At 48.1% G+C, this 23,921-nt stretch overlaps 12 non-coding genes and 3 pseudogenes across 12 annotated transcripts; all 15 read left to right on the forward strand.

The window, feature by feature from the left end:
- The first annotated feature begins 580 nt into the window (after positions 1-580).
- Positions 581-771, forward strand: LOC141216379 (U2 spliceosomal RNA). The gene has a single exon (XR_012285415.1). It is a non-coding gene; the product is annotated as a U2 spliceosomal RNA (small nuclear RNA).
- Positions 772-1,891: 1,120 nt separating this feature from the next.
- LOC141216157 (U2 spliceosomal RNA) lies at positions 1,892-2,082 on the forward strand. Its single transcript, XR_012285199.1, has one exon. It is a non-coding gene; the product is annotated as a U2 spliceosomal RNA (small nuclear RNA).
- A 1,121-nt stretch (positions 2,083-3,203) lies between these two features.
- LOC141216158 (U2 spliceosomal RNA) lies at positions 3,204-3,394 on the forward strand. Its single transcript, XR_012285200.1, has one exon. It is a non-coding gene; the product is annotated as a U2 spliceosomal RNA (small nuclear RNA).
- Positions 3,395-4,515: 1,121 nt separating this feature from the next.
- Positions 4,516-4,706, forward strand: LOC141216159 (U2 spliceosomal RNA). Its single transcript, XR_012285201.1, has one exon. It is a non-coding gene; the product is annotated as a U2 spliceosomal RNA (small nuclear RNA).
- A 1,121-nt stretch (positions 4,707-5,827) lies between these two features.
- LOC141216924 (U2 spliceosomal RNA) lies at positions 5,828-5,905 on the forward strand (annotated as a pseudogene).
- Positions 5,906-11,469: 5,564 nt separating this feature from the next.
- On the forward strand, positions 11,470-11,662 carry LOC141216750 (U2 spliceosomal RNA). Its single transcript, XR_012285767.1, has one exon. It is a non-coding gene; the product is annotated as a U2 spliceosomal RNA (small nuclear RNA).
- A 1,121-nt stretch (positions 11,663-12,783) lies between these two features.
- Positions 12,784-12,974, forward strand: LOC141216160 (U2 spliceosomal RNA). Its single transcript, XR_012285202.1, has one exon. It is a non-coding gene; the product is annotated as a U2 spliceosomal RNA (small nuclear RNA).
- A 1,119-nt stretch (positions 12,975-14,093) lies between these two features.
- LOC141216161 (U2 spliceosomal RNA) lies at positions 14,094-14,284 on the forward strand. The gene has a single exon (XR_012285203.1). It is a non-coding gene; the product is annotated as a U2 spliceosomal RNA (small nuclear RNA).
- Positions 14,285-15,405: 1,121 nt separating this feature from the next.
- Positions 15,406-15,596, forward strand: LOC141216163 (U2 spliceosomal RNA). Its single transcript, XR_012285205.1, has one exon. It is a non-coding gene; the product is annotated as a U2 spliceosomal RNA (small nuclear RNA).
- A 1,119-nt stretch (positions 15,597-16,715) lies between these two features.
- Positions 16,716-16,807, forward strand: LOC141216981 (U2 spliceosomal RNA; annotated as a pseudogene).
- A 794-nt stretch (positions 16,808-17,601) lies between these two features.
- LOC141216853 (U2 spliceosomal RNA) lies at positions 17,602-17,780 on the forward strand (annotated as a pseudogene).
- A 1,116-nt stretch (positions 17,781-18,896) lies between these two features.
- On the forward strand, positions 18,897-19,087 carry LOC141216164 (U2 spliceosomal RNA). The gene has a single exon (XR_012285206.1). It is a non-coding gene; the product is annotated as a U2 spliceosomal RNA (small nuclear RNA).
- A 1,122-nt stretch (positions 19,088-20,209) lies between these two features.
- On the forward strand, positions 20,210-20,400 carry LOC141216165 (U2 spliceosomal RNA). The gene has a single exon (XR_012285207.1). It is a non-coding gene; the product is annotated as a U2 spliceosomal RNA (small nuclear RNA).
- Positions 20,401-21,520: 1,120 nt separating this feature from the next.
- LOC141216166 (U2 spliceosomal RNA) lies at positions 21,521-21,711 on the forward strand. Its single transcript, XR_012285208.1, has one exon. It is a non-coding gene; the product is annotated as a U2 spliceosomal RNA (small nuclear RNA).
- A 1,122-nt stretch (positions 21,712-22,833) lies between these two features.
- On the forward strand, positions 22,834-23,024 carry LOC141216167 (U2 spliceosomal RNA). Its single transcript, XR_012285209.1, has one exon. It is a non-coding gene; the product is annotated as a U2 spliceosomal RNA (small nuclear RNA).
- The last annotated feature ends 897 nt before the right edge of the window (positions 23,025-23,921 follow it).

The following is a 23,921-nucleotide window of genomic DNA, read 5'->3' on the forward strand; positions in this document are numbered from 1 at the left end:
CAGACTATAAAAGAGAAACCAACCCAAAAAGTTTGGTTGATTAGTCTGTGGCATTCTTTTAAACTGTTGCTTATGGCGGTCTCTGTGAGCTTCTCAGTGACATTCAGCCATCCAGGTATCCCGCCTGCAGTAGACGGAATGTGGCAATGGAACGCTGGCTGCGCGTGTCATAATAGGCTCTGAGCCTTTATATACCTGCGCACAGCAGCAGCCACCTTCAGTCTGCTGCTGGACAGCCAGCAGCAGCAGCAGCAGGAGAGGTAATTAATCAGCAACCCTCCTGCTAAGGGTAGACAGCTGCTCGTTCCACCCCCCCCCCCGCCTTAATTGGTTCTCCTCCCTTCCAACGGTGTTGAGGCGGGTGGGAACAGCCGGGGGTTGAGGGTACTGTGCTAAAAGAGGTGGAGTTATGCAGATCTAAAACGCGTGGATTGCAGCAGCAGCAAGCCGAAAAGTGCAGGCATGTGAGGGATCTAGAGGTTGACAGCATGTCTTCTTAACGGGAGTCCAGGTGGCCATCTCCACAAATGGACTTTTCAGAATCCTTGGGTGGCACCGTAGTCGGAAACCAATTCTGGTTATCGCTTCTCGGCCTTTTGGCTAAGATCAAGTGTAGTATCTGTTCTTATCAGTTTAATATCTGATAGGTCCCCTATCTGGGGACCATATATTAAATGGATTTTTAGAACAGGGAGATGGAAAAAGAGCTTGCTCTGTCCACTCCACGCATTGACCTGGTATTGCAGTATCTCCAGGACCGGTGCACCCCTTCTTTAATGCAGTTTCTAAAATCAGAAAGAATTGAATTCAATGCTTTTTGTTCATTTTGCTTGTTTGTCGGATTTTGGGATGGACTCTTTGGCTTTGCTTTTCTTCTCCTCATTGGATTTTTCATGTTAAAAGTTGCAGAAGCCAGATGACAAGCTCATTTTGGTTCAACTTCAGCAACTGTGCATTGCATTGCCATGTAATGTAATGTAATGCAATGCTATCTATCTAGCTCTCCCTCTATACTTCCTTTTGGATAAACAGACATATTAGGCAAGCATTTTGGAGCTTTCACCTAAATAACTACAGGTGGTGAGATAAGCTGCACAATATAATTGACCTTTCAGTATATTGTTGCACACACACCATCTATTTAGCAAATGCCCTTGTTATCAACAGCAGCCTTTTAAACTCACCTGAGCTAACAGGTATGTGAGCTGGTTACTCTGCTGCGCTTAAAATTTCTTTTTTGGTTTGCTACAATGCCTTTTCTGAAACGTTGTCTCCCTCTGCTGGAACACTGACTTCTTTCATTTAATGCCTGCAGACTATAAAAGAGAAACCAACCCAAAAAGTTTGGTTGATTAGTCTGTGGCATTCTTTTAAACTGTTGCTTATGGCGGTCTCTGTGAGCTTCTCAGTGACATTCAGCCATCCAGGTATCCCGCCTGCAGTAGACGGAATGTGGCAATGGAACGCTGGCTGCGCGTGTCATAATAGGCTCTGAGCCTTTATATACCTGCGCACAGCAGCAGCCACCTTCAGTCTGCTGCTGGACAGCCAGCAGCAGCAGCAGCAGGAGAGGTAATTAATCAGCAACCCTCCTGCTAAGGGTAGACAGCTGCTCGTTCCACCCCCCCCCCGCCTTAATTGGTTCTCCTCCCTTCCAACGGTGTTGAGGCGGGTGGGAACAGCCGGGGGTTGAGGGTACTGTGCTAAAAGAGGTGGAGTTATGCAGATCTAAAACGCGTGGATTGCAGCAACAGCAAGCCGAAAAGTGCAGGCATGTGAGGGATCTAGAGGTTGACAGCATGTCTTCTTAACGGGAGTCCAGGTGGCCATCTCCACAAATGGACTTTTCAGAATCCTTGGGTGGCACCGTAGTCGGAAACCAATTCTGGTTATCGCTTCTCGGCCTTTTGGCTAAGATCAAGTGTAGTATCTGTTCTTATCAGTTTAATATCTGATACGTCCCCTATCTGGGGACCATATATTAAATGGATTTTTAGAACAGGGAGATGGAAAAAGAGCTTGCTCTGTCCACTCCACGCATTGACCTGGTATTGCAGTATCTCCAGGACCGGTGCACCCCTTCTTTAATGCAGTTTCTAAAATCAGAAAGAATTGAATTCAATGCTTTTTGTTCATTTTGCTTGTTTGTCGGATTTTGGGATGGACTCTTTGGCTTTGCTTTTCTTCTCCTCATTGGATTTTTCATGTTAAAAGTTGCAGAAGCCAGATGACAAGCTCATTTTGGTTCAACTTCAGCAACTGTGCATTGCATTGCCATGTAATGTAATGTAATGCAATGCTATCTATCTAGCTCTCCCTCTATACTTCCTTTTGGATAAACAGACATATTAGGCAAGCATTTTGGAGCTTTCACCTAAATAACTACAGGTGGTGAGATAAGCTGCACAATATAATTGACCTTTCAGTATATTGTTGCACACACACCATCTATTTAGCAAATGCCCTTGTTATCAACAGCAGCCTTTTAAACTCACCTGAGCTAACAGGTATGTGAGCTGGTTACTCTGCTGCGCTTAAAATTTCTTTTTTGGTTTGCTACAATGCCTTTTCTGAAACGTTGTCTCCCTCTGCTGGAACACTGACTTCTTTCATTTAATGCCTGCAGACTATAAAAGAGAAACCAACCCAAAAAGTTTGGTTGATTAGTCTGTGGCATTCTTTTAAACTGTTGCTTATGGCGGTCTCTGTGAGCTTCTCAGTGACATTCAGCCATCCAGGTATCCCGCCTGCAGTAGACGGAATGTGGCAATGGAACGCTGGCTGCGCATGTCATAATAGGCTCTGAGCCTTTATATACCTGCGCACAGCAGCAGCCACCTTCAGTCTGCTGCTGGACAGCCAGCAGCAGCAGCAGCAGGAGAGGTAATTAATCAGCAACCCTCCTGCTAAGGGTAGACAGCTGCTCGTTCCACCCCCCCCCCCGCCTTAATTGGTTCTCCTCCCTTCCAACGGTGTTGAGGCGGGTGGGAACAGCCGGGGGTTGAGGGTACTGTGCTAAAAGAGGTGGAGTTATGCAGATCTAAAACGCGTGGATTGCAGCAGCAGCAAGCCGAAAAGTGCAGGCATGTGAGGGATCTAGAGGTTGACAGCATGTCTTCTTAACGGGAGTCCAGGTGGCCATCTCCACAAATGGACTTTTCAGAATCCTTGGGTGGCACCGTAGTCGGAAACCAATTCTGGTTATCGCTTCTCGGCCTTTTGGCTAAGATCAAGTGTAGTATCTGTTCTTATCAGTTTAATATCTGATACGTCCCCTATCTGGGGACCATATATTAAATGGATTTTTAGAACAGGGAGATGGAAAAAGAGCTTGCTCTGTCCACTCCACGCATTGACCTGGTATTGCAGTATCTCCAGGACCGGTGCACCCCTTCTTTAATGCAGTTTCTAAAATCAGAAAGAATTGAATTCAATGCTTTTTGTTCATTTTGCTTGTTTGTCGGATTTTGGGATGGACTCTTTGGCTTTGCTTCTCTTCTCCTCATTGGATTTTTCATGTTAAAAGTTGCAGAACCCAGATGACAAGCTCATTTTGGTTCAACTTCAGCAACTGTGCATTGCATTGCCATGTAATGTAATGTAATGCAATGCTATCTATCTAGCTCTCCCTCTATACTTCCTTTTGGATAAACAGACATATTAGGCAAGCATTTTGGAGCTTTCACCTAAATAACTACAGGTGGTGAGATAAGCTGCACAATATAATTGACCTTTCAGTATATTGTTGCACACACACCATCTATTTAGCAAATGCCCTTGTTATCAACAGCAGCCTTTTAAACTCACCTGAGCTAACAGGTATGTGAGCTGGTTACTCTGCTGCGCTTAAAATTTCTTTTTTGGTTTGCTACAATGCCTTTTCTGAAACGTTGTCTCCCTCTGCTGGAACACTGACTTCTTTCATTTAATGCCTGCAGACTATAAAAGAGAAACCAACCCAAAAAGTTTGGTTGATTAGTCTGTGGCATTCTTTTAAACTGTTGCTTATGGCGGTCTCTGTGAGCTTCTCAGTGACATTCAGCCATCCAGGTATCCCGCCTGCAGTAGACGGAATGTGGCAATGGAACGCTGGCTGCGCGTGTCATAATAGGCTCTGAGCCTTTATATACCTGCGCACAGCAGCAGCCACCTTCAGTCTGCTGCTGGACAGCCAGCAGCAGCAGCAGCAGGAGAGGTAATTAATCAGCAACCCTCCTGCTAAGGGTAGACAGCTGCTCGTTCCACCCCCCCCCCCGCCTTCATTGGTTCTCCTCCCTTCCAACGGTGTTGAGGCGGGTGGGAACAGCCGGGGGTTGAGGGTACTGTGCTAAAAGAGGTGGAGTTATGCAGATCTAAAACGCGTGGATTGCAGCAGCAGCAAGCCGAAAAGTGCAGGCATGTGAGGGATCTAGAGGTTGACAGCATGTCTTCTTAACGGGAGTCCAGGTGGCCATCTCCACAAATGGACTTTTCAGAATCCTTGGGTGGCACCGTAGTCGGAAACCAATTCTGGTTATCGCTTCTCGGCCTTTTGGCTAAGATCAAGTGTAGTATCTGTTCTTATCAGTTTAATATCTGATACGTCCCCTATCTGGGGACCATATATTAAATGGATTTTTAGAACAGGGAGATGGAAAAAGAGCTTGCTCTGTCCACTCCACGCATTGACCTGGTATTGCAGTATCTCCAGGACCGGTGCACCCCTTCTTTAATGCAGTTTCTAAAATCAGAAAGAATTGAATTAAATGCTTTTTGTTCATTTTGCTTGTTTGTCGGATTTTGGGATGGACTCTTTGGCTTTGCTTCTCTTCTCCTCATTGGATTTTTCATGTTAAAAGTTGCAGAACCCAGATGACAAGCTCATTTTGGTTCAACTTCAGCAACTGTGCATTGCATTGCCATGTAATGTAATGTAATGCAATGCTATCTATCTAGCTCTCCCTCTATACTTCCTTTTGGATAAACAGACATATTAGGCAAGCATTTTGGAGCTTTCACCTAAATAACTACAGGTGGTGAGATAAGCTGCACAATATAATTGACCTTTCAGTATATTGTTGCACACACACCATCTATTTAGCAAATGCCCTTGTTATCAACAGCAGCCTTTTAAACTCACCTGAGCTAACAGGTATGTGAGCTGGTTACTCTGCTGCGCTTAAAATTTCTTTTTTGGTTTGCTACAATGCCTTTTCTGAAACGTTGTCTCCCTCTGCTGGAACACTGACTTCTTTCATTTAATGCCTGCAGACTATAAAAGAGAAACCAACCCAAAAAGTTTGGTTGATTAGTCTGTGGCATTCTTTTAAACTGTTGCTTATGGCGGTCTCTGTGAGCTTCTCAGTGACATTCAGCCATCCAGGTATCCCGCCTGCAGTAGACGGAATGTGGCAATGGAACGCTGGCTGCGCGTGTCATAATAGGCTCTGAGCCTTTATATACCTGCGCACAGCAGCAGCCACCTTCAGTCTGCTGCTGGACAGCCAGCAGCAGCAGCAGCAGGAGAGGTAATTAATCAGCAACCCTCCTGCTAAGGGTAGACAGCTGCTCGTTCCACCCCCCCCCCCGCCTTAATTGGTTCTCCTCCCTTCCAACGGTGTTGAGGCGGGTGGGAACAGCCGGGGGTTGAGGGTACTGTGCTAAAAGAGGTGGAGTTATGCAGATCTAAAACGCGTGGATTGCAGCAGCAGCAAGCCAAAAAGTGCAGGCATGTGAGGGATCTAGAGGTTGACAGCATGTCTTCTTAACGGGAGTCCAGGTGGCCATCTCCACAAATGGACTTTTCAGAATCCTTGGGTGGCACCGTAGTCGGAAACCAATTCTGGTTATCGCTTCTCGACCTTTTGGCTAAGATCAAGTGTAGTATCTGTTCTTTTAAGAACACAAGAGCTACGATCTACACTTGACGAGAGCGATCGAACTCGGAAGGAGAAGAGCTTCGGAGCCCAGCTGACATCGGAGAAGGAAGGCGGATATCGGTGGGAGGAAGAAGCTCTAAAGAATCCAGAAGAAGACGAAGACTCGGAGAAGAATCGGGCTGTCCTGTGGAATCTTCGAGGAAGAAAATCATCGAGACAAAGACCTTTCGGGGAATTTGTCCAGAACACGACGGGAGAAGAATCTGCATAGCTCCACCCATTCCGGGAAGAGTTCCAGATCCAGCTCCAAGAAGTAACTGCAGGAGGAAAGCCATGGCAAGCGCTGCGAGGAAGGCTGAAAAGAAGAGCCTGGAGCAGGGGACAGCCAGGAGGGCCCAGCCAGGAGCCGATTCTGACCCCAAGGACTCTGCCTCCACGACTGGCCAGCAGAAGGGAAACCAGAAGCCCCGCCACGAAGCTCCAGCCCTGGAGCCATGGATGCGGCAGACGGTGGCCCTGAAGCTGAAGGAAGTGGATGGGAGGGTGCCGGACATGTCCTCGGACGTGTTCTGCCAGAAGATGCTGCTGGATCGAGGCTTCTCCAGGTCGGACACCCTCAGCATCCAGACCTTCTTGACGGGGATCTTCTTCGTCACCTTCGCCACTGTGAACACCTGCAGGAGGTTCTGGGAAATGGTAAGCGCAAAAGGACCGGATAATTCTTTCTCTGCCTTTACAGGTAGCTGCCCTATCCAGAGGGACGAAAGGAGGATCACGGTCTCCATGCGCAACCCGCACACCCCAGGCCAAGACATCTGTACCTTCCTGAGACGCTTCTGTTTGGTTGTGAAGGAACCCTCTCACATCCTGAATGGACTCGGCTTCTGGACAGGTAAGTGGTCGGTGACCGTTAGACTTCACAGGGACCTGGCGTACTCAGACGGACTTCGGCACCTGCCCCCGACATTCTCCCTGGGCAACTCCTACGGCCTCATCTATTACCCGGACATGCCGCGGAACTGCAGGAGATGCGGCAAGAACGGCCACGAGATGAAGGACTGCAAGGAGGATGCCTGCAGGATTTGTCGAGTGACGGGACACAGCTCGAAGGACTGCCCGAAGAAGACGTCCTGCAACCTGTGTGGGCTGGCGGCTCATCTATACAAGGATTGCCCCAAGCGTGAGAGATCCTGGGCATCGGTGGTTGCGACGACCCCAGCTCCGGAGGACAAGGCCCCGACGACCAGGCCTGTGAAGGTCAAGGACGCGACGACCAAGGCCCCAGCGGCCAAGGCCGAGACGACCAAGGCCAAAGCGGTCAAGGAGTTGGTGGCCAAAGCCCCAGCGACGGTCCCAACAGCTCCGAAGCAGAAGAAAAAGTCAAAGGAGGGTAAGAGTTCTGTCACCCCTCTCTCGATCCCTCCCCCTGCCACCCCCGTTCAATCCCCCCCCACCCCGGCCACCCCTGCTGAGGATTCCACTTCCTCTTCCTCCTTCCCCTACTCCTCAGCAGGTGTCCTTTCCCCTGCCCCGGCAGCCACTCTCCCTCCCCAGACCATGGTAGCGGTGGAATTAACCTTTCCTCCACCCGCCGCTATCTATTCCGAGGAGGATTTTCCCCTTCTTGTCTCCCCAGTTCCAACCCGGGGAAAGAGGAAGGTGGAGGACAGCCCTGCTACTGAATCCTCCAAAAAGAAGATTCTGGATTTCGTAGGCGAAAAGGAGGATACCCTCCCTGAGCCAGAAGAGATGGAGCACATGGTTGAGACCCTGGTGGCCGAGCCAGAAGAGGAGGAACTGGTGGTCGCCGAGATCGAGGCCGCGCTGCTTGACCAGATGGAGGAAGAGGGCCTGCTGGTGATCCCGTCACCAGCAGTCAACACCGACGAGGGACCACCCGACCGGAGTGGTAACTAAGGTGTATTGCCTGCGCTAACTTTTTCTTTTTTCCCTACATGATGGCTAATATTAAGTTATTTTCCATTAATGTCAGGAGCATCAAGGACAAGTTCAGACGTCAGACTATTTATGCCTTCCTTACTTCCCAGTTGTGTGATGTTTATATGTTGCAGGAATGTTCCCTTCCCTCCTCTAGGTCCTTCAAACATCTGGCCAGGGAGTGGTCCCACGGTCCATCCTACTGGTCCGGTGGGGGTGACTGCAAGTCTGCGGGGGTCGCAATTCTGATCAGGGGGGGCGCATTCACGCTTGAGTCCGTCCAGGAGCTCATCTGCGGCAGGGCTCTTGTTGTAGATGGCAACTGGGCAGGAGAACCTGTCAGGTTCATCAACGTGTATGCGTCCCCACTGAAGAATGAGCGTTTGGAGATTTTCCAGACCCTGCGGCTTCAGCTTGCCACCACCAGGACCTTAGTGATGGCCGGGGATTTCAACTGCCCCATCGAGGAGGATGGTCGTAGTTCTGGCACATCTGCCAAGTTGGACATCACGTCCAAGCTGCTCATCGAGATGGTAACCGAGGCCTCTCTTCAGGACGTGGTGGGCTCCATGGGGAGAGGCTCCACGAACTATTCGTGGAGCCGACCCGATGGCTCACTCCGCTCCAGGATTGACTTTGTGTTCACCTCTCGGGCAGTCAGGCAGAGTAGGCACTCGATGGTCCCCTGCTTCTTCTCCGACCACAGAGCCATTCACTTACAAGGTGTCCTCGGCGACGGTTTTCCGTCCGGCCCCGGCTCCTGGAAGCTGAATTGTGCTCTGCTGGCTCAGGATGAAGTCGTGGAGGAGCTGAGAGCAGCCTACGCAATGTGGCAGTCCTACAAGGGTAGCTTCCAAACAGTCTCTGATTGGTGGGAATATGTTAAACTTGAGTTTCGCTGTTTCTTTCAGGCCAAGGGTCGACAACAGGCGTGTGAGAAGAGGAGGGACTTCAGAGGGCTGCAGCGCGAGCTGCGGTCGCTGCAGGACCTTCTTCACTGCGGCTGGGACGTGAGGGAGGAGCTGGAGGAGACCAAGAAGAGCCTGAAAAGGCACTTTGAGGAGGAGTCCAAGCGAATCGTCTTCCGTTCCAAAGTGGAGAATCTGGAGAAGGGTGAGAAATGTAACTCATTCTTTTTCAGGAAACTTCATGCCGGTCACACGCCCCTGAACGAACTGCGAGACGAGAGCGGAAACATGCGACGTGGGAAGGAGGACGTGATGAGGGTCGTCAGCGACTTCTACAGCGAACTCTACTCCCACAAGACTACCGACCCCGACGCTGCTGATAAGTTCCTGTCAGGTATCACTAACCATCTTGATCCTGCAGGCACGGCAGCCTTGGACAAACCTCTGATGGTGGGCGAATTGCTCTCTGCCGCTAAATCCTTTAGGACCGGCAGGACCCCGGGCAGTGATGGTCTTCCAGCGGAGCTCTATGTAGCGCTGGGAGACCTCATCTGTCCGGACCTGTTGGACCTGTACGAGGAGATGGCGGTGGAGGGTAGAATGCCTCCATCTTTGAGGGAAGGAATGGTCATGATCCTGTACAAGCGGAAGGGAGAGAGGTGCGACCTGAGGAATTGGCGTCCCATCACTCTGCTCAACGTGGACTACAAGATCCTGGCCAAGACGATGGCGACACGACTTAAGACGGTCATCGGACGGATCATCAAACCGGACCAGACCTGCGGCATCCCTGGACGTCGCATCGCAGACAGCCTCGCTCTCGTGCGGGACACGGTCGAGTACATCAAGGTCCGCCGCGCACACGCGGCCCTGGTCTCCTTGGATCAGGAGAAGGCCTTCGACCGGGTTTCCCACGAGTTCATGGGCCGAGCTCTGCACCGGTTAGGTTTGGGTAACATGTTTTGTTCGTATGTCCGTCTGATGTATTTTGATATCCACAGCTCGGTGTTGGTGAACGGCTGGAAGACTGACCCCTTCCCTGTCCTCTCTGGGGTCAGACAAGGCTGCCCTCTATCACCTCTTCTTTTTGTTTGTGTTATAGAACTCTTCGCAGAGGCTATCCGGCAGAATGGAGAGATCAGAGGGATCACCGCACCGGGTCCGGGACGACACGAGGTCAAGTGCTCGCTCTACATGGACGACGTCACCGTCTTCTGCGCTGATCGTGGTTCAGTCGACGCCCTCGTCCAGACGTGTGAGAGGTTCGGCCGGGCTTCAGGGGCCAAAGTCAACTGCAGGAAGTCGGAAGCCATGCTCTTCGGGGATTGGCAGCCGGCCTCCTCCGCCCCCTTCCCCTTCAACATTCAACCGGATTTCCTCAAGGTGCTGGGAGTCTGGTTCGGGAAGGAAGGAGCGGCCCTCAAGTCCTGGCAAGAACGCTTGGCCAAAGTGAAGCAACGGATCGGACTCTGGAGCCTCAGACACCTCACTTGTGAGGGTAAGGCACTCGTCCTGCGTAATGAGGTCCTGCCCGTCTTGCAGTACACGGCGCAGGCCTGGCCCCCACACGTCACTGTGTGCAGGGCCATTACCAGGACAGTGTTTCACTTTGTCTGGGGATCCAAGATGGACAGAGTCAGGCGGGCCGTCATGTACAAGGAGCCTCGCAAGGGTGGGAAGGGCGTTCCAGATATCCCCACCCTCCTGCGATCCTCTTTTGTGTGTGATTGTGTCCGCCGGACTTTGCAAGTCAAGAATGGCTCCGCGGGCAGGTCCATGTCTCGCTTCTTCCTGCTTCCTCTTTGGAGGCGACTCGGCTGGGACAAGTGGGACAGCTCCTTCCCCTACAACTGGACGACGCCATGGTTCTACGGAGACGTCGTTCGATTTGTGGGGGAACATCAACTGGAGGGACTCAAGCCCGACTTGTGGAAGCCCAAAACTATCCACAAGCTCATCAGAGCCAAGGATGACGTGGAGAACATCACAGGACTTCACCAGGACACGCTGGAGACTGTGTGGACAAATGTGTCGTCTGACAGGCTGACCAACGGGCACAAGGACTTGTCGTGGATGGCGATTCAGGGCGGACTGCCCGTCCGGTCATTCATGCATGCCCGGAACCTGTGCAAGACCCGGTACTGCCCAAGGTGCCCCTTCGTGGAGGAAACATCTTTGCACACTTTTTGGGACTGCGGATTTGCACAGCGCCTGTTGACTGCCCTTGAGGACGACCTGAGGAACTCTGTCCCCAGGGCGAGCCTATCGCACCATTCTGTGCTTTACGGACTCTTCCCTGGGGTTCATACCGTCGGAGCCATCCAGGAGGCTTGGCGCCTTATGAACTGCTTCAAGGATGCCGTTTGGGTCGCCAGGAACCGGCTCATCTTGAGGAGGGAGAGGATGTCCATCCAGGACTGCCGCAGGCTGATCCACAGCCTGCTCAGAGACTATTCCATCGTGGACGGTCCGGAGGACGAGGATGAGGACTAAACCCCTCCTCCCCCTCTCCCCTTATGTGTCTTGTCTTTCAATAAAGCTTCGGGCCTGTGATTTTCCCCTCCCCATCCCCTTTTTCCCAATCCCCATCCCTTATCACGATTCGTCGTACTGTATTGATTGACATGCTTTTTCTTTCAGATTGAGTGTTTTGTGTAGCATAGGGGTGTGATGTGTCTAGTTAGTGCGTCGTATCCTCATGCTATGTAAATATGATGTAGAATTCTGTGTGTACTGGGCTGCGGCACTGTACACTGTCTGTTAACTTATTTTTTGTGCTAATAAAAGATATATTCAATCAAAAAATCTGTTCTTATCAGTTTAATATCTGATACGTCCCCTATCTGGGGACCATATATTAAATGGATTTTTAGAACAGGGAGATGGAAAAAGAGCTTGCTCTGTCCATTCCACGCATTGACCTGGTATTGCAGTATCTCCAGGACCGGTGCACCCCTTCTTTAATGCAGTTTCTAAAATCAGAAAGAATTGAATTCAATGCTTTTTGTTCATTTTGCTTGTTTGTCGGATTTTGGGATGGACTCTTTGGCTTTGCTTTTCTTCTCCTCATTGGATTTTTCATGTTAAAAGTTGCAGAAGCCAGATGACAAGCTCATTTTGGTTCAACTTCAGCAACTGTGCATTGCATTGCCATGTAATGTAATGTAATGTAATGCTATCTATCTAGCTCTCCCTCTATACTTCCTTTTGGATAAACAGACATATTAGGCAAGCATTTTGGAGCTTTCACCTAAATAACTACAGGTGGTGAGATAAGCTGCACAATATAATTGACCTTTCAGTATATTGTTGCACACACACCATCTATTTAGCAAATGCCCTTGTTATCAACAGCAGCCTTTTAAACTCACCTGAGCTAACAGGTATGTGAGCTGGTTACTCTGCTGCGCTTAAAATTTCTATTTTGGTTTGCTACAATGCCTTTTCTGAAACGTTGTCTCCCTCTGCTGGAACACTGACTTCTTTCATTTAATGCATGCAGACTATAAAAGAGAAACCAACCCAAAAAGTTTGGTTGATTAGTCTGTGGCATTCTTTTAAACTGTTGCTTATGGTGGTCTCTGTGAGCTTCTCAGTGACATTCAGCCATCCAGGTATCCCGCCTGCAGTAGACGGAATGTGGCAATGGAACGCTGGCTGCGCGTGTCATAATAGGCTCTGAGCCTTTATATACCTGCGCACAGCAGCAGCCACCTTCAGTCTGCTGCTGGACAGCCAGCAGCAGCAGCAGCAGGAGAGGTAATTAATCAGCAACCCTCCTGCTAAGGGTAGACAGCTGCTCGTTCCACCTCCCCCCCCGCCTTAATTGGTTCTCCTCCCTTCCAACGGTGTTGAGGCGGGTGGGAACAGCCGGGGGTTGAGGGTACTGTGCTAAAAGAGGTGGAGTTATGCAGATCTAAAACGCGTGGATTGCAGCAGCAGCAAGCCGAAAAGTGCAGGCATGTGAGGGATCTAGAGGTTAATAGCATGTCTTCTTAACGGGAGTCCAGGTGGCCATCTCCACAAATGGACTTTTCAGAATCCTTGGGTGGCACCGTAGTCGGAAACCAATTCTGGTTATCGCTTCTCGGCCTTTTGGCTAAGATCAAGTGTAGTATCTGTTCTTATCAGTTTAATATCTGATACGTCCCCTATCTGGGGACCATATATTAAATGGATTTTTAGAACAGGGAGATGGAAAAAGAGCTTGCTCTGTCCACTCCACGCATTGACCTGGTATTGCAGTATCTCCAGGACCGGTGCACCCCTTCTTTAATGCAGTTTCTAAAATCAGAAAGAATTGAATTCAATGCTTTTTGTTCATTTTGCTTGTTTGTCGGATTTTGGGATGGACTCTTTGGCTTTGCTTTTCTTCTCCTCATTGGATTTTTCATGTTAAAAGTTGCAGAAGCCAGATGACAAGCTCATTTTGGTTCAACTTCAGCAACTGTGCATTGCATTGCCATGTAATGTAATGTAATGCAATGCTATCTATCTAGCTCTCCCTCTATACTTCCTTTTGGATAAACAGACATATTAGGCAAGCATTTTGGAGCTTACACCTAAATAACTACAGGTGGTGAGATAAGCTGCACAATATAATTGACCTTTCAGTATATTGTTGCACACACACCATCTATTTAGCAAATGCCCTTGTTATCAACAGCAGCCTTTTAAACTCACCTGAGCTAACAGGTATGTGAGCTGGTTACTCTGCTGCGCTTAAAATTTCTTTTTTGGTTTGCTACAATGCCTTTTCTGAAACGTTGTCTCCCTCTGCTGGAACACTGACTTCTTTCATTTAATGCCTGCAGACTATAAAAGAGAAACCAACCCAAAAAGTTTGGTTGATTAGTCTGTGGCATTCTTTTAAACTGTTGCTTATGGCGGTCTCTGTGAGCTTCTCAGTGACATTCAGCCATCCAGGTATCCCACCTGCAGTAGACGGAATGTGGCAATGGAACGCTGGCTGCGCGTGTCATAATAGGCTCTGAGCCTTTATATACCTGCGCACAGCAGCAGCCACCTTCAGTCTGCTGCTGGACAGCCAGCAGCAGCAGCAGCAGGAGAGGTAATTAATCAGCAACCCTCCTGCTAAGGGTAGACAGCTGCTCGTTCCACCCCCCCCCGCCTTAATTGGTTCTCCTCCCTTCCAACGGTGTTGAGGCGGGTGGGAACAGCCGGGGGTTGAGGGTACTGTGCTAAAAGAGGTGGAGTTATGCAGATCTAAAACGCGTGGATTGCAGCAGCAGCAAGCCGAAAAGTGCAGGCATGTGAGGGATCTAGAGGTTGACAGCATGTCTTCTTAACGGGAGTCCAGGTGGCCATCTCCACAAATGGACTTTTCAGAATCCTTGGGTGGCACCGTAGTCGGAAACCAATTCTGGTTATCGCTTCTCGGCCTTTTGGCTAAGATCAAGTGTAGTATCTGTTCTTATCAGTTTAATATCTGATACGTCCCCTATCTGGGGACCATATATTAAATGGATTTTTAGAACAGGGAGATGGAAAAAGAGCTTGCTCTGTCCACTCCACGCATTGACCTGGTATTGCAGTATCTCCAGGACCGGTGCACCCCTTCTTTAATGCAGTTTCTAAAATCAGAAAGAATTGAATTCAATGCTTTTTGTTCATTTTGCTTGTTTGTCGGATTTTGGGATGGACTCTTTGGCTTTGCTTTTCTTCTCCTCATTGGATTTTTCATGTTAAAAGTTGCAGAAGCCAGATGACAAGCTCATTTTGGTTCAACTTCAGCAACTGTGCATTGCATTGCCATGTAATGTAATGTAATGCAATGCTATCTATCTAGCTCTCCCTCTATACTTCCTTTTGGATAAACAGACATATTAGGCAAGCATTTTGGAGCTTTCACCTAAATAACTACAGGTGGTGAGATAAGCTGCACAATATAATTGACCTTTCAGTATATTGTTGCACACACACCATCTATTTAGCAAATGCCCTTGTTATCAACAGCAGCCTTTTAAACTCACCTGAGCTAACAGGTATGTGAGCTGGTTACTCTGCTGCGCTTAAAATTTCTTTTTTGGTTTGCTACAATGCCTTTTCTGAAACGTTGTCTCCCTCTGCTGGAACACTGACTTCTTTCATTTAATGCCTGCAGACTATAAAAGAGAAACCAACCCAAAAAGTTTGGTTGATTAGTCTGTGGCATTCTTTTAAACTGTTGCTTATGGCGGTCTCTGTGAGCTTCTCAGTGACATTCAGCCATCCAGGTATCCCGCCTGCAGTAGACGGAATGTGGCAATGGAACGCTGGCTGCGCGTGTCATAATAGGCTCTGAGCCTTTATATACCTGCGCACAGCAGCAGCCACCTTCAGTCTGCTGCTGGACAGCCAGCAGCAGCAGCAGCAGGAGAGGTAATTAATCAGCAACCCTCCTGCTAAGGGTAGACAGCTGCTCGTTCCACCCCCCCCCCCGCCTTAATTGGTTCTCCTCCCTTCCAACGGTGTTGAGGCGGGTGGGAACAGCCGGGGGTTGAGGGTACTGTGCTAAAAGAGGTGGAGTTATGCAGATCTAAAACGCGTGGATTGCAGCAGCAGCAAGCCGAAAAGTGCAGGCATGTGAGGGATCTAGAGGTTGACAGCATGTCTTCTTAACGGGAGTCCAGGTGGCCATCTCCACAAATGGACTTTTCAGAATCCTTGGGTGGCACCGTAGTCGGAAACCAATTCTGGTTATCGCTTCTCGGCCTTTTGGCTAAGATCAAGTGTAGTATCTGTTCTTATCAGTTTAATATCTGATACGTCCCCTATCTGGGGACCATATATTAAATGGATTTTTAGAACAGGGAGATGGAAAAAGAGCTTGCTCTGTCCACTCCACGCATTGACCTGGTATTGCAGTATCTCCAGGACCGGTGCACCCCTTCTTTAATGCAGTTTCTAAAATCAGAAAGAATTGAATTCAATGCTTTTTGTTCATTTTGCTTGTTTGTCGGATTTTGGGATGGACTCTTTGGCTTTGCTTTTCTTCTCCTCATTGGATTTTTCATGTTAAAAGTTGCAGAAGCCAGATGACAAGCTCATTTTGGTTCAACTTCAGCAACTGTGCATTGCATTGCCATGTAATGTAATGTAATGCAATGCTATCTATCTAGCTCTATATCTATACTTCCTTTTGGATAAACAGACATATTAGGCAAGCATTTTGGAGCTTTCACCTAAATAACTACAGGTGGTGAGATAAGCTGCACAATATAATTGACCTTTCAGTATATTGTTGCACACACACCATCTATTTAGCAAATGCCCTTGTTATCAACAGCAGCCTTTTAAACTCACCTGAGCTAACAGGTATGTGAGCTGGTTACTCTGCTGCGCTTAAAATTTCTTTTTTGGTTTGCTACAATGCCTTTTCTGAAACGTTGTCTCCCTCTGCTGGAACACTGACTTCTTTCATTTAATGCCTGCAGACTATAAAAGAGAAACCAACCCAAAAAGTTTGGTTGATTAGTCTGTGGCATTCTTTTAAACTGTTGCTTATGGCGGTCTCTGTGAGCTTCTCAGTGACATTCAGCCATCCAGGTATCCCGCCTGCAGTAGACGGAATGTGGCAATGGAACGCTGGCTGCGCGTGTCATAATAGGCTCTGAGCCTTTATATACCTGCGCACAGCAGCAGCCACCTTCAGTCTGCTGCTGGACAGCCAGCAGCAGCAGCAGCAGGAGAGGCAATTAATCAGCAACCCTCCTGCTAAGGGTAGACAGCTGCTCGTTCCACCCCCCCCCGCCTTAATTGGTTCTCCTCCCTTCCAACGGTGTTGAGGCGGGTGGGAACAGCCGGGGGTTGAGGGTACTGTGCTAAAAGAGGTGGAGTTATGCAGATCTAAAACGCGTGGATTGCAGCAGCAGCAAGCCGAAAAGTGCAGGCATGTGAGGGATCTAGAGGTTGACAGCATGTCTTCTTAACGGGAGTCCAGGTGGCCATCTCCACAAATGGACTTTTCAGAATCCTTGGGTGGCACCGTAGTCGGAAACCAATTCTGGTTATCGCTTCTCGGCCTTTTGGCTAAGATCAAGTGTAGTATCTTTCGAAAAGGCGGTTTTGGATGTTGGCCGCCCTAGTAGATTGATACATTATGCACACTGGGGTTTAGGCGCTTGTTAGTACGCCAGGTGGCTAATATAGTCATCTGGTGGAAAGCATGGCCCCCCAGGATCGACGCCATTGGGCCGGGGAAGATCGAAAGCCCGAAGTGTGAAGTGCCCCAGGAGTGGTGACCCTGGGGTGCCTTAACTCACTGGGATTGGGAACCCCACTTGAGTTTATGGCACATTTGCACAAGCACTTCAAATTTTCTTTCTTCGCACACACCCTTATTCCGGGCCTTCTGGCCTTAGGATGGGGAATTTTTCAATTCCCGGTTGAAGGTCCGGGCAGTATTATACTGTGAAACCTTCACTATTTATTTAATTTCTTTGTCACTGTGTGTCCACTTATTCACGTGTGTCACGGCCTACTAGGATTTTGTCGGGATGCGGTTCCCTTACGGGTTCCTCTCTTGGCAGGTCTAGGGGGGGAGTGTGTGGCCATCAGGTTCCGCTCCCCCCTGAACCCCCCTGGCTCTCCTCTTTCGGGAGGAGAGCGTTGTTGGCTCCCCTCTTCCGGGAGGGGAGCACAGTCTTTGGCTCCCAGTGCCTTGCTCGGGTGAGAACTCGGGCAGGTGCTGGGGGTATGATTGGGTCGCCTCTGGCTTCGGCTGGAGGTGGCTTTTTGTCCCTGTTCCTCGCTGTGGCCTTTTGGCTCGGAGGGACGAGGAATGGTTTGGGGGACCCTTCTCCTTTTGGAGAGGGTTTCAAGAAGACCAGCATCCTAGTGCACTTTTTTTGTGGCACTTGTCACTTTTTTAAGCGCACTCGGGTTTTGTACACGAATTCGGGCTTTCAAAAAAAAAAAAAAATCTGTTCTTATCAGTTTAATATCTGATACGTCCCCTATCTGGGGATCATATATTAAATGGATTTTTAGAACAGGGAGATGGAAAAAGAGCTTGCTCTGTCCACTCCACGCATTGACCTGGTATTGCAGTATCTCCAGGACCGGTGCACCCCTTCTTTAATGCAGTTTCTAAAATCAGAAAGAATTGAATTCAATGCTTTTTGTTCATTTTGCTTGTTTGTCGGATTTTGGGATGGACTCTTTGGCTTTGCTTTTCTTCTCCTCATTGGATTTTTCATGTTAAAAGTTGCAGAAGCCAGATGACAAGCTCATTTTGGTTCAACTTCAGCAACTGTGCATTGCATTGCCATGTAATGTAATGCAATGCTATCTATCTAGCTCTCCCTCTATACTTCCTTTTGGATAAACAGACATATTAGGCAAGCATTTTGGAGCTTTCACCTAAATAACTACAGGTGGTGAGATAAGCTGCACAATATAATTGACCTTTCAGTATATTGTTGCACACACACCATCAATTTAGCAAATGCCCTTGTTATCAACAGCAGCCTTTTAAACTCACCTGAGCTAACAGGTATGTGAGCTGGTTACTCTGCTGCGCTTAAAATTTCTTTTTTGGTTTGCTACAATGCCTTTTCTGAAACGTTGTCTCCCTCTGCTGGAACACTGACTTCTTTCATTTAATGCCTGCAGACTATAAAAGAGAAACCAACCCAAAAAGTTTGGTTGATTAGTCTGTGGCATTCTTTTAAACTGTTGCTTATGGCGGTCTCTGTGAGCTTCTCAGTGACATTCAGCCATCCAGGTATCCCGCCTGCAGTAGACGGAATGTGGCAATGGAACGCTGGCTGCGCGTGTCATAATAGGCTCTGAGCCTTTATATACCTGCGCACAGCAGCAGCCACCTTCAGTCTGCTGCTGGACAGCCAGCAGCAGCAGCAGCAGGAGAGGTAATTAATCAGCAACCCTCCTGCTAAGGGTAGACAGCTGCTCGTTCCACCCCCCCCCCCGCCTTAATTGGTTCTCCTCCCTTCCAACGGTGTTGAGGCGGGTGGGAACAGCCGGGGGTTGAGGGTACTGTGCTAAAAGAGGTGGAGTTATGCAGATCTAAAACGCGTGGATTGCAGCAGCAGCAAGCCGAAAAGTGCAGGCATGTGAGGGATCTAGAGGTTGACAGCATGTCTTCTTAACGGGAGTCCAGGTGGCCATCTCCACAAATGGACTTTTCAGAATCCTTGGGTGGCACCGTAGTCGGAAACCAATTCTGGTTATCGCTTCTCGGCCTTTTGGCTAAGATCAAGTGTAGTATCTGTTCTTATCAGTTTAATATCTGATACGTCCCCTATCTGGGGACCATATATTAAATGGATTTTTAGAACAGGGAGATGGAAAAAGAGCTTGCTCTGTCCACTCCACGCATTGACCTGGTATTGCAGTATCTCCAGGACCGGTGCACCCCTTCTTTAATGCAGTTTCTAAAATCAGAAAGAATTGAATTCAATGCTTTTTGTTCATTTTGCTTGTTTGTCGGATTTTGGGATGGACTCTTTGGCTTTGCTTTTCTTCTCCTCATTGGATTTTTCATGTTAAAAGTTGCAGAAGCCAGATGACAAGCTCATTTTGGTTCAACTTCAGCAACTGTGCATTGCATTGCCATGTAATGTAATGTAATGCAATGCTATCTATCTAGCTCTCCCTCTATACTTCCTTTTGGATAAACAGACATATTAGGCAAGCATTTTGGAGCTTTCACCTAAATAACTACAGGTGGTGAGATAAGCTGCACAATATAATTGACCTTTCAGTATATTGTTGCACACACACCATCTATTTAGCAAATGCCCTTGTTATCAACAGCAGCCTTTTAAACTCACCTGAGCTAACAGGTATGTGAGCTGGTTACTCTGCTGCGCTTAAAATTTCTTTTTTGGTTTGCTACAATGCCTTTTCTGAAACGTTGTCTCCCTCTGCTGGAACACTGACTTCTTTCATTTAATGCCTGCAGACTATAAAAGAGAAACCAACCCAAAAAGTTTGGTTGATTAGTCTGTGGCATTCTTTTAAACTGTTGCTTATGGCGGTCTCTGTGAGCTTCTCAGTGACATTCAGCCATCCAGGTATCCCGCCTGCAGTAGACGGAATGTGGCAATGGAACGCTGGCTGCGCGTGTCATAATAGGCTCTGAGCCTTTATATACCTGCGCACAGCAGCAGCCACCTTCAGTCTGCTGCTGGACAGCCAGCAGCAGCAGCAGCAGGAGAGGTAATTAATCAGCAACCCTCCTGCTAAGGGTAGACAGCTGCTCGTTCCACCCCCCCCCCCCGCCTTAATTGGTTCTCCTCCCTTCCAACGGTGTTGAGGCGGGTGGGAACAGCCGGGGGTTGAGGGTACTGTGCTAAAAGAGGTGGAGTTATGCAGATCTAAAACGCGTGGATTGCAGCAGCAGCAAGCCGAAAAGTGCAGGCATGTGAGGGATCTAGAGGTTGACAGCATGTCTTCTTAACGGGAGTCCAGGTGGCCATCTCCACAAATGGACTTTTCAGAATCCTTGGGTGGCACCGTAGTCGGAAACCAATTCTGGTTATCGCTTCTCGGCCTTTTGGCTAAGATCAAGTGTAGTATCTGTTCTTATCAGTTTAATATCTGATACGTCCCCTATCTGGGGACCATATATTAAATGGATTTTTAGAACAGGGAGATGGAAAAAGAGCTTGCTCTGTCCACTCCACGCATTGACCTGGTATTGCAGTATCTCCAGGACCGGTGCACCCCTTCTTTAATGCAGTTTCTAAAATCAGAAAGAATTGAATTCAATGCTTTTTGTTCATTTTGCTTGTTTGTCGGATTTTGGGATGGACTCTTTGGCTTTGCTTTTCTTCTCCTCATTGGATTTTTCATGTTAAAAGTTGCAGAAGCCAGATGACAAGCTCATTTTGGTTCAACTTCAGCAACTGTGCATTGCATTGCCATGTAATGTAATGTAATGCAATGCTATCTATCTAGCTCTCCCTCTATACTTCCTTTTGGATAAACAGACATATTAGGCAAGCATTTTGGAGCTTTCACCTAAATAACTACAGGTGGTGAGATAAGCTGCACAATATAATTGACCTTTCAGTATATTGTTGCACACACACCATCTATTTAGCAAATGCCCTTGTTATCAACAGCAGCCTTTTAAACTCACCTGAGCTAACAGGTATGTGAGCTGGTTACTCTGCTGCGCTTAAAATTTCTTTTTTGGTTTGCTACAATGCCTTTTCTGAAACGTTGTCTCCCTCTGCTGGAACACTGACTTCTTTCATTTAATGCCTGCAAACTATAAAAGAGAAACCAACCCAAAAAGTTTGGTTGATTAGTCTGTGGCATTCTTTTAAACTGTTGCTTATGGCGGTCTCTGTGAGCTTCTCAGTGACATTCAGCCATCCAGGTATCCCGCCTGCAGTAGACGGAATGTGGCAATGGAACGCTGGCTGCGCGTGTCATAATAGGCTCTGAGCCTTTATATACCTGCGCACAGCAGCAGCCACCTTCAGTCTGCTGCTGGACAGCCAGCAGCAGCAGCAGCAGGAGAGGTAATTAATCAGCAACCCTCCTGCTAAGGGTAGACAGCTGCTCGTTCCACCCCCCCCCCGCCTTAATTGGTTCTCCTCCCTTCCAACGGTGTTGAGGCGGGTGGGAACAGCCGGGGGTTGAGGGTACTGTGCTAAAAGAGGTGGAGTTATGCAGATCTAAAACGCGTGGATTGCAGCAGCAGCAAGCCGAAAAGTGCAGGCATGTGAGGGATCTAGAGGTTGACAGCATGTCTTCTTAACGGGAGTCCAGGTGGCCATCTCCACAAATGGACTTTTCAGAATCCTTGGGTGGCACCGTAGTCGGAAACCAATTCTGGTTATCGCTTCTCGGCCTTTTGGCTAAGATCAAGTGTAGTATCTGTTCTTATCAGTTTAATATCTGATACGTCCCCTATCTGGGGACCATATATTAAATGGATTTTTAGAACAGGGAGATGGAAAAAGAGCTTGCTCTGTCCACTCCACGCATTGACCTGGTATTGCAGTATCTCCAGGACCGGTGCACCCCTTCTTTAATGCAGTTTCTAAAATCAGAAAGAATTGAATTCAATGCTTTTTGTTCATTTTGCTTGTTTGTCGGATTTTGGGATGGACTCTTTGGCTTTGCTTTTCTTCTCCTCATTGGATTTTTCATGTTAAAAGTTGCAGAAGCCAGATGACAAGCTCATTTTGGTTCAACTTCAGCAACTGTGCATTGCATTGCCATGTAATGTAATGTAATGCAATGCTATCTATCTAGCTCTCCCTCTATACTTCCTTTTGGATAAACAGACATATTAGGCAAGCATTTTGGAGCTTTCACCTAAATAACTACAGGTGGTGAGATAAGCTGCACAATATAATTGACCTTTCAGTATATTGTTGCACACACACCATCTATTTAGCAAATGCCCTTGTTATCAACAGCAGCCTTTTAAACTCACCTGAGCTAACAGGTATGTGAGCTGGTTACTCTGCTGCGCTTAAAATTTCTTTTTTGGTTTGCTACAATGCCTTTTCTGAAACGTTTTCTCCCTCTGCTGGAACACTGACTTCTTTCATTTAATGCCTGCAGACTATAAAAGAGAAACCAACCCAAAAAGTTTGGTTGATTAGTCTGTGGCATTCTTTTAAACTGTTGCTTATGGCGGTCTCTGTGAGCTTCTCAGTGACATTCAGCCATCCAGGTATCCCGCCTGCAGTAGACGGATTGTGGCAATGGAACGCTGGCTGCGCGTGTCATAATAGGCTCTGAGCCTTTATATACCTGCGCACAGCAGCAGCCACCTTCAGTCTGCTGCTGGACAGCCAGCAGCAGCAGCAGCAGGAGAGGTAATTAATCAGCAACCCTCCTGCTAAGGGTAGACAGCTGCTCGTTCCACCCCCCCCCCCCGCCTTAATTGGTTCTCCTCCCTTCCAACGGTGTTGAGGCGGGTGGGAACAGCCGGGGGTTGAGGGTACTGTGCTAAAAGAGGTGGAGTTATGCAGATCTAAAACGCGTGGATTGCAGCAGCAGCAAGCCGAAAAGTGCAGGCATGTGAGGGATCTAGAGGTTGACAGCATGTCTTCTTAACGGGAGTCCAGGTGGCCATCTCCACAAATGGACTTTTCAGAATCCTTGGGTGGCACCGTAGTCGGAAACCAATTCTGGTTATCGCTTCTCGGCCTTTTGGCTAAGATCAAGTGTAGTATCTGTTCTTATCAGTTTAATATCTGATACGTCCCCTATCTGGGGACCATATATTAAATGGATTTTTAGAACAGGGAGATGGAAAAAGAGCTTGCTCTGTCCACTCCACGCATTGACCTGGTATTGCAGTATCTCCAGGACCGGTGCACCCCTTCTTTAACGCAGTTTCTAAAATCAGAAAGAATTTAATTCAATGCTTTTTGTTCATTTTGCTTGTTTGTCGGATTTTGGGATGGACTCTTTGGCTTTGCTTTTCTTCTCCTCATTGGATTTTTCATGTTAAAAGTTGCAGAAGCCAGATGACAAGCTCATTTTGGTTCAACTTCAGCAACTGTGCATTGCATTGCCATGTAATGTAATGTAATGCAATGCTATCTATCTAGCTCTCCCTCTATACTTCCTTTTGGATAAACAGACATATTAGGCAAGCATTTTGGAGCTTTCACCTAAATAACTACAGGTGGTGAGATAAGCTGCACAATATAATTGACCTTTCAGTATATTGTTGCACACACACCATCTATTTAGCAAATGCCCTTGTTATCAACAGCAGCCTTTTAAACTCACCTGAGCTAACAGGTATGTGAGCTGGTTACTCTGCTGCGCTTAAAATTTCTTTTTTGGTTTGCTACAATGCCTTTTCTGAAACGTTGTCTCCCTCTGCTGGAACACTGACTTCTTTCATTTAATGCCTGCAGACTATAAAAGAGAAACCAACCCAAAAAGTTTGGTTGATTAGTCTGTGGCATTCTTTTAAACTGTTGCTTATGGCGGTCTCTGTGAGCTTCTCAGTGACATTCAGCCATCCAGGTATCCCGCCTGCAGTAGACGGAATGTGGCAATGGAACGCTGGCTGCGCGTGTCATAATAGGCTCTGAGCCTTTATATACCTGCGCACAGCAGCAGCCACCTTCAGTCTGCTGCTGGACAGCCAGCAGCAGCAGCAGCAGGAGAGGTAATTAATCAGCAACCCTCCTGCTAAGGGTAGACAACTGCTCGTTCCACCCCCCCCCCCCGCCTTAATTGGTTCTCCTCCCTTCCAACGGTGTTG

The sequence above is a fragment of the Phyllobates terribilis genome, unplaced genomic scaffold (genome assembly GCF_046119375.1).
Source record: "Phyllobates terribilis strain yellow unplaced genomic scaffold, ASM4611937v1 Scaffold_236__1_contigs__length_3049075, whole genome shotgun sequence".
Taxonomy (NCBI): Eukaryota; Metazoa; Chordata; class Amphibia; order Anura; family Dendrobatidae; genus Phyllobates; species Phyllobates terribilis.